Source organism: Anas acuta, chromosome 21, assembly GCF_963932015.1.
Source record: "Anas acuta chromosome 21, bAnaAcu1.1, whole genome shotgun sequence".
Lineage (NCBI taxonomy): Eukaryota > Metazoa > Chordata > Aves > Anseriformes > Anatidae > Anas > Anas acuta.
This window is the reverse complement of record NC_088999.1, coordinates 651,099-659,528: the sequence shown is the minus strand read 5'-3', so window position 1 is coordinate 659,528 and position 8,430 is coordinate 651,099. Positions and strand designations below refer to the sequence as shown.

Below are 8,430 nucleotides of genomic sequence, written 5' to 3'. Positions count from 1 at the left end.
CCTCCTTGTTCACTGTTTCACAGCAACCCTAAATATACCCCTAGCCAGCATGGCAGAAGACTGAAAACTTGGGCCCCAGAAAATGCGTTTCAAGCCCCATTCACCCATCCAGAAGTGCCCCCAAAGGAAGGCTTTGGGTACAACTGAACTCCCCAGGGGAGCCTTAACGCAGCCCCACATGCAACTGGACCCTCCGTATTCGCTCTTTCACAGCAAGCCTAAATATAGCCCTGGCCCTCCTGGCAGTCGACTGAAAACTCGGGCCCCAGAAAATGCATTAAAAGCCTAATTCGCCCATCCAAAAGTGCCCCCAGAGGAAGGCTTTGGGTACAACTGAACTCCCCAGGGGAGCCTTAACGCAGCCCCACATGCAACTGGACCCTCCGGGTTCAATCTTTCACCGCAAGCCTAAATATAGCCCTGGCCCGCCTGGCAGTCGACTGAAAACTCGGGCCCCAGAAAACGCGTTTCAAGCCCCATTCGCCCATCCAAAATTGCCCCCAAAGGAAGGCTTTGGGTGTTGCGAAACCATTTGTTGTCGACGGAAGGAAGACACAGACGCTCAATATGAGTGATCAGTGAACTTCGATTTATTGGATAGCTCAGTCGTCTTTTATCTAATTCAATATAATTAGCTCATACATATTGCAAAAGCTAAGCTCATGATTGGTTAGTGCATTTCTCTATTCTATCAGCTAGTTTCCCACCAAAATAACACAGTTAGTACTTTCCCAGCATACCAACAGATATCACGTTCTTGTACCTGAAACCTCCCTGAAACCTCCCTAAAACCTCCCAGAACTTACATTCCTTCCCAGGCTGCATTTACGTATTTTCTCAGGCTCATTTGAGCTGTGTTCGATACTTTGTTAACTCGCAGCCTCCTAGCTGCTCAACATCCACATGACCTACTTCACGTACCCATTCCTCCACAATTCCCCCATTTTTATTTTGGGCTACAAACACCTTCCTTGTGAGTTGTTCTAGTTTCCTAGATAAGCAGCTAAAGACTACCTGCGCAGCAATTATAATCAATACAATCATAAGCAAAAAGCGAAGTCCCTCTTTGATTAAGTTAAAAACCCATCCCCCTACATTTCCAAAGACAGATTTAAGCCAATCATCAAACCAATTATTCTGTATCGTAATTTTTTGTGTATGATCCATTAACCATTTTAATTGATTGTGAATTGATTGCCCATGATCAGAGAGATTAAAGCAACACATTCCTTCTACATCTTCACACCCATGTCCTTGAGCTAGTAGCAAGAAATCAATTGCAGCTCTATTTTGTAACACAGCATGTCTTATGCTCCCCATATCTTGCGACATTTCAGAAAGAATTTGTGTTGTTACATTTGATTGTTTAACAGCCCAACAAGCAAGCTTAGTAATGCTAGTCAAAGCGTGTGCAGTTCCCACACTAGGCACTAAAGAAGCAAAGACTCTTTTTGCTGGACCCCACAATTCTACATTATCATTGCAGTCAGAACCCAAAGTTTTTAATTCTCGTTTAATTCTTCTGTTCCTTGTCGAGTTTTGCCACGAGTGCAAATCTGGAACGAAAAGTGTGAGTTGTCCTAGGTAACACGGTCCCCCAAAAGCATTAGCTGGTATTCCTTGCCATGCACGGTCCCCACAGATTAAAAACATGCCAGGTGGCAAAGCTTTGGCCTGACTTTGAAACCAGATCGAATTGGTGTCACCTATTTCATACGCCCCAAATGGTACACTAATGTTCCCGGTGTTGTTCCATCCACAGTAATGTCCATTGGCCTCAAATCCAGGGGTCCTCGATGTTATGTTGGTCCAGTGCGCTTTATTTTGTTTCCCTTCATGGAGTACAAAGCATGTTTGTGTCCAGTTATTACTGCTATTCCCCACTACCACAGACCCCAGGAGATCCAGTTCTTGAGGGTCCCATGGCAATGAGTTATTAAGAGCTTGCAAGGCAGCAACTACTCCATCCGAGACATTAGCAGAAAAGGATCTAGTGAGTAAGGTAACACTGGCAGAATATGGTGCTAACATTTCACTCAGTTCCTTTGGATCCCCTATTGGGACCCCAAATAAGCACGTTCTAAAAGGATCAGATGCAGAAGCAAGAGACAGACAAAATGAACTCTGTCTGGTTTCATTAGCCCAGGTGACCCACATATTCTGCTGAGGGTCAATCTTCCCTAAGATAGCATTACCATGTCCAGCCATTATTATAACTGATAGCATAATCAAAGTCCCTTGTTCTGTTACTTCAGCCATGATCGTTGTCATCCTCTTCTTTCTTGATGGCTGGCTTTACACACCGACTAGGCACCCAGGTTGGACCTGTAGGGGAAGAGACACATACAAAACCTCGTCCCACATAAATCACATCAGCAGGCCCTAACCATTGCCCTGTTTTCATATCTCTGTACAATACTCTCATAGCACATTTATTATCATTTTCAGATTTGGTATAATGTCGTGCTGCAGGTGGTTCGTCATGTTCCCCAAAAACACACAAATGATTTAGAACAAATAGAGTCTTGTCTACCCTTTCTCTAACATCAATAATGTCTTTAAACTTTTCTAAATATTGTTTAACTGTTCCATTAGCCCTTTCCACAATAGCCTGACCAGTTGGTGAATGTGGAATACCAGTAATATGTTTAATGTCCCATAGTTCCATGAATCGCTTGAATGGCCCACTAACATAGGCTGGACCATTATCAGTCTTTATAGTCTGTGGTACTCCCATTACTGCAAAACAACTGGCAAGATGACGTCGTACATCCCGAACTTTTTCCCCAGGCTGCGGTGTAGCCCAGATCATGTGACTATAAGTGTCTATTGTTACATGCAGATATTTCAATCGTCCAAATGCTGGAACATGAGTGACATCCATTTGCCACACTTCATTGGCTTTAAGCCCTCTTGGGTTTGTCCCGACTCCGAGACCCACCCCTGAGTTATAATTGCTACATATTGGACAAGCTTTTACTATCGCTTGTGCATCAGCTCTAGATAGTTTGTAAGCCCGCGCAAGTCCCTTAGCATTCTGGTGAAAAATAGCATGAGCCTCCCTAGCTCTACAGAAGGGAGATAATGGCGCTTCAGTGGCTGGAGCGGCAACTAATTTATCCGCCCGAGCATTGCCTTCTCCCAGTCCCTCCATCCATTGATGACTTCGTATATGTATCACCGCATAGGATTTGCTTCTCTGCGCTATAGCAAGCTGTAAGCTAGTTAATAGTTCTGCAAGGCGTTCATTTTTTACATCTCTTAAAGCAGAGTCCTCTATACGATTAGCTATACCTACTACATACAGAGAATCAGATACTACATTTAAAGGGGCATCTTTCCATTTTATAAATGTCCACACAACCGCATAGAGCTCTAATGTCTGTAATGAATCGTTGTCCTGGCCCTTTAAAATTTGGTGTTGCCAGCCTTGTTCGTCTTTCCATGTTATTGCAGCAGACTTGGAGCGCTTCCCAGCGTCCGTGAAAACAGTTACTGCATCTGCTAACGGAGAATCCGACCGCTTGGGCTGGGTTATCCATGCTTGGTTTTCCATCCATGACAATATAGTTGATTGTAATGTCTTTGCCACTATTGTGGCACCATCCTGTAATAATGCAGCTTGTAGTTTTTCAGAATTCTGTATGTACCATTCCAAGTCACCTGGCTTTATTGGTAGCCAGATTGTACTTGGTGGAACTCCGTCTATTTGTAGTATCCGATTTCTTCCTTTCTTTATTAATTCTGACAGCGTGTCAATTTTTTCTTGAATTGTTCTTCGGGGTTGCAATGGGGGAGCTGTCCACTCCAATACCACAGTTTCCATTTCCTTTTCCCCCGTTTTTATTTTTTGCTGTGTGATAGCACCCATCAAGTATTGTGGACCACACAAAACAGTAAAATCCAGTGGCCTGTCAGGTATGCGTCGATGTGTGACACGCGTTGTGATCAATGATGCAATTTGTTGTAATATTTCCGACTGTTGTTCTGATAATGTCACCTTTGCGGCAGGATCAGTTCCTTTTAATAAAGGTCGAAGGGAATTCAACAGTTCATTTGGAATTCCGACCACTGGCCTAATCCACTGTAAATCTCCCAGCAGTTTTTGAGCATCATTGAGAGTTGTGATGTTCGATTGGATAGTAAGTTTCTGAGGCTGAATAGTAGAATCTGTGATTTTCCACCCTAAGTATTTCCAAGGGCTTGTCTCCTGAATTTTTTCTGGTGCAATTACCAGTCCCATTTGTTTAAGAGCAGCTGCCAGGGCATTTTTCTGCTGTAAGGAAAATATCTCCTCCTGGGCTAGCAAAATATCGTCCATGTAATGGTAAATAATTGTTTTTGGCCATGCGCGGCGAATTGATTGAAGTGCTGCATCAACATAGAGCTGACATAAGGTAGGTGAATTACGCATGCCCTGAGGCAACACAGTCCATTCAAATCTCTGATACGGTCCTTCACGATTTATAGCAGGAAGTGTAAAAGCAAACCTCTGTTTATCATTGTCATGTAATGCAATTGTAAAAAAGCAGTCCTTGAGATCCACAATTAGTAATTTCCACCCTTCTGGTATCATAGCAGGATTAGGTAATCCAGGTTGCAGTGCTCCCATAGCACACATCTGATTATTAACTGCTCGTAAGTCATGTAGCAAACGGTATTTCCCTGATTTTTTGGGAATCACAAAAATCGGAGTATTCCAAGGGCTTGTTGACAGTCTCAAATGCCCTTGTTGATACTGTTCCTGTACTAATTTATGAGCATGTAAAAGACTTTCCCGTTTTAGTGGCCACTGCTCAACCCATACAGGTTCATCAGTTTTCCATTTAAGTGGGATCGGGAAAGTCCAAGCAATGGCCACACCTAAAAATTTTGATGATCTGTCGTGAGAATTGCTCCCATTTGGGCAAGGATATCTCGCCCTACCAGCGCTTGTACTCCTTCAGGTAGTGATAAGATGGAGACACTGCATTGTACCACCTTATCACCTATTGTCCATTGTAGCACTGGTGACCGACGAGCAAGAGTCATACCTCCTACTCCCGAAACTGTGGCATTAGACTCAAATGTAGGCCAATGTGAGGGCCAATCCTTTGTGCTGATTATAGATACATCAGCACCAGTGTCCAACAATGCCTCAATCTGTATTTTCTCATCCTTTAAACACACAGTGACTTTTTGTCGTGGTCTGTGTCGCATACCAAGTGTCAACAAAGCCACTTTTCCCGTGGAGCCAAATGCTCCCAGTCCTCGATGCTTTGCAGATTCCGATGCTAATGATTCAGCAAGATGAGGCAATGGGATCAACTGTGCTATTTTTGTGCCTTGCGGCACATGAATTGGAGGAAACATTGCAGAAACCATAATTTGTATTTCCCCAAAGTAATCCTTGTCAATAAGTCCAGTTAATATTTGTAATCCATTCATGGTGGCAGACGATCTCCCTATTAACAAAGCTCCCACAGGTTCCTTATTAACAATAACTGGTCCAATAAGTCCTGTTCTTATCCTGGTGGGTCTCGAATCCAATAAAGTCACATCGACTGCGGTTGCCAAATCCAGGCCGAGGCTCCCTCTGGTGGCTGGTCGGAGAAAAAGGGATTCGTCGCAGCTGGTGCTGGTGCTGTTGCCGTCGCTGCCGTTGTCGTAAAAGCCACTTTTTGTGTCGTCGCGGGGCGGCTCCTCCCGCTGCTCCGGCCGTTTCCCGACGCATTTCGGCGGCATGCTGAAGTGCTGTGAGTATTTGTTTGACAATTTTGGCACCACACAGATTCTATTTTGCAGTTCCGTCTAATGTGTCCCGCAACACCACATCGAAAACAACGATATTGCGGTGTCGATACTCGTCCACCGGGGGTTTGCAAAGGAGCAAGGGCTGCAAATACTTTTGACTGTTCTTTCACATTATCACCTAATTGTTTTACTGCTTCTACTAACATAGTCTGTGGGCCTACAGGTACCTGAGACATTCTTTCCAATCCTTCCTCTATTGTCCAAGTACTCGGTAACGTAGCTAATATACTACGAGTTGAAGGGTTACAATTTTGGAGTGCACATTGCTTTAGTATAGTGCCTTTAAGATAATCAGGAACTCCCGCTGCTTGTATCGCATTTGCTACCCGATCGATAAACAACCCGAATGGTTCCTCCCTGCCCTGTTTAATTCCCATGTAGGACGGCATTCCCCCTGGCTCTCTAATTTGTTCTAATGCTCTTCTGGCTAGATTCATTGATACCTTAGCTTTGTCTGGTCCCAAGAGTGCCTGCGCCTCTGTTCTAAAATATGGTCCCATGCCCAGTAATTCGTCTAATGTAACACCATACAAGGGATCCCCAGGCGCGCGTATTATCGCTACCTCTTCTTGACAGATACCATGCCAATATGCATTAAACAAAAGTTGTTGATGCTGTGTCAAGATTAGTTTCATTATGCTACGAATATCTCCTGGGAGCAAAATATTTGTCCCCCAAATATAGTCTAACATTTGACGAGTAGGTTCTCCCTTTAATCCAGACTCATTTACTGTAGATCGTAATTGTGTTAATAGTTTCCAATCTAAATTAGTCAACTGAGCCTGTACATTTCCCTGTGCATCTGGAGGTGAATACACCACCGGATAGGCTGTTGTTATTTGTGCTGCTACTTCAAGATTCCCTTCCTTCATTGCTTCATGTGCTATTTTTTTCCATGTCTCCTCCCTGTCCTGTATATTGATTTTAGATGGACTTGTTGAGAATGAATTTGTACCTGACTCCTCACCCACCCTTTCTTTATTCTCTGATTGTACGGGCGGAGGTACAGGCGGAGCTGTCGGTGGCTGTGACTGTGAAGGTTCTTCTTCCCCTGATATGGGTACCGAAGTCCCTTGTGGAATTATAACTGTTCTATATGATGGTGGAGAGGGGTAAGCTTGTTCCTCAGCTCTTTGCTGAGTAGAGGAAGAAGCAGAAGCCCCCCCCTTCTGACTGGATGATCCTAATCGTTCTGTTGCAGCAGCAGCTATTTTTTGTTCAGCTTGATGTGTTGCTAATGCATTAGTTACCGCCCTCCATGGCTTCATCAATTTTTTTGCTATTTTATCATCACTAATTACTTCATCAAATAATTTGTCCCCAAACTTCCTCCACTCTGCTTGTTCAAACACAGTATCAGGATTTAAAAAACAACCCTTAACTACCCCATAAGCTAATAACTTTGGCAATTCCTTTTTACAACATATATCCTGTGTGCCCCGCTTTTCTAAAAAGCATTTGAGCAAATTATACGCCGCTTGTCTCTCCATACCTTTATATACGTCGGTACCGTTGCAGCCTTTGCAAAGACCTCGGCGACGCTTTCCGGCGGGACCCTCTATAGGCTCATCCCGGGTGCGAGGACTCCCTTTCCGAGCTGCGGGTGCGGGTGTGGTTCCATTCACCTTTCAGGCCTCGGGTGCGGGGATTCAGCAATTTGTAATCCTTTTCACCTCCTGAGCTGCGTTGCAGGACCGGTCCTTGTATTCCGTCCAACCGTGGCTCGCAGGTACAATTCCAGCGCAGGTTCAACTCCAGCGAAGTCCCTGTTCCTGTATTGCAGGTCCCTGTTCGGGCGCCATTTGTTGCGAAACCATTTGTTGTCGACGGAAGGAAGACACAGACGCTCAATATGAGTGATCAGTGAACTTCGATTTATTGGATAGCTCAGTCGTCTTTTATCTAATTCAATAAAATTAGCTCATACATATTGCAAAAGCTAAGCTCATGATTGGTTAGTGCATTTCTCTATTCTATCAGCTAGTTTCCCACCAAAATAACACAGTTAGTACTTTCCCAGCATACCAACAGATATCACGTTCTTGTACCTGAAACCTCCCTGAAACCTCCCTAAAACCTCCCAGAACTTACATTCCTTCCCAGGCTGCATTTACGTATTTTCTCAGGCTCATTTGAGCTGTGTTCGATACTTTGTTAACTCGCAGCCTCCTAGCTGCTCAACATCCACATGACCTACTTCACGTACCCATTCCTCCACATTTGGGTACATCTGAACTCCCCACGGTAGCCTTTATGCAGCCCCACATGCAACTGGACCCTCCGTATTCGCTCTTTCACAGCAACCCTAAATATAACCCTGGCCCGCATGGCAGACGACTGAAAAATCGGGCTCCAGAAAATGCATTTCAAGCCCCATTCACCCATCCAGAAGTTCCCCCAAAGGAAGGCTTTGGGTACAAGTGAACTCCCCAGGGGAGCCTTTATGCAGCCCCACATGCAACTGGACCCTCCAGGTTCACTCTTTCACCGCAAGCCTAAATATAGCCCTCGGCACAATGGGAGAAGACTGAAAAAGCGGGCCTCAGAAAACGCATTGCGATTCCCCTTGGACCATCCAAAAGTGCCCCCAAAGGAAGGCTTTGGGTACAAGTGAACTCCCCAGGGGAGCCTTTACGC

The 8,430-nt window shown here is 44.7% G+C and overlaps 1 long non-coding RNA gene across 1 annotated transcript; it reads right to left on the bottom strand.

Annotated features, from left to right (window-relative positions):
- Nucleotides 1-568: 568 nt before the first annotated feature.
- LOC137843091 (uncharacterized) lies at nucleotides 569-7,996 on the bottom strand. Its single transcript, XR_011089344.1, has 2 exons — nucleotides 7,286-7,996; nucleotides 569-2,325 (listed from the first exon to the last, which is right to left on the bottom strand). It is a non-coding gene; the product is annotated as an uncharacterized lncRNA (long non-coding RNA).
- Nucleotides 7,997-8,430: the final 434 nt, after the last annotated feature.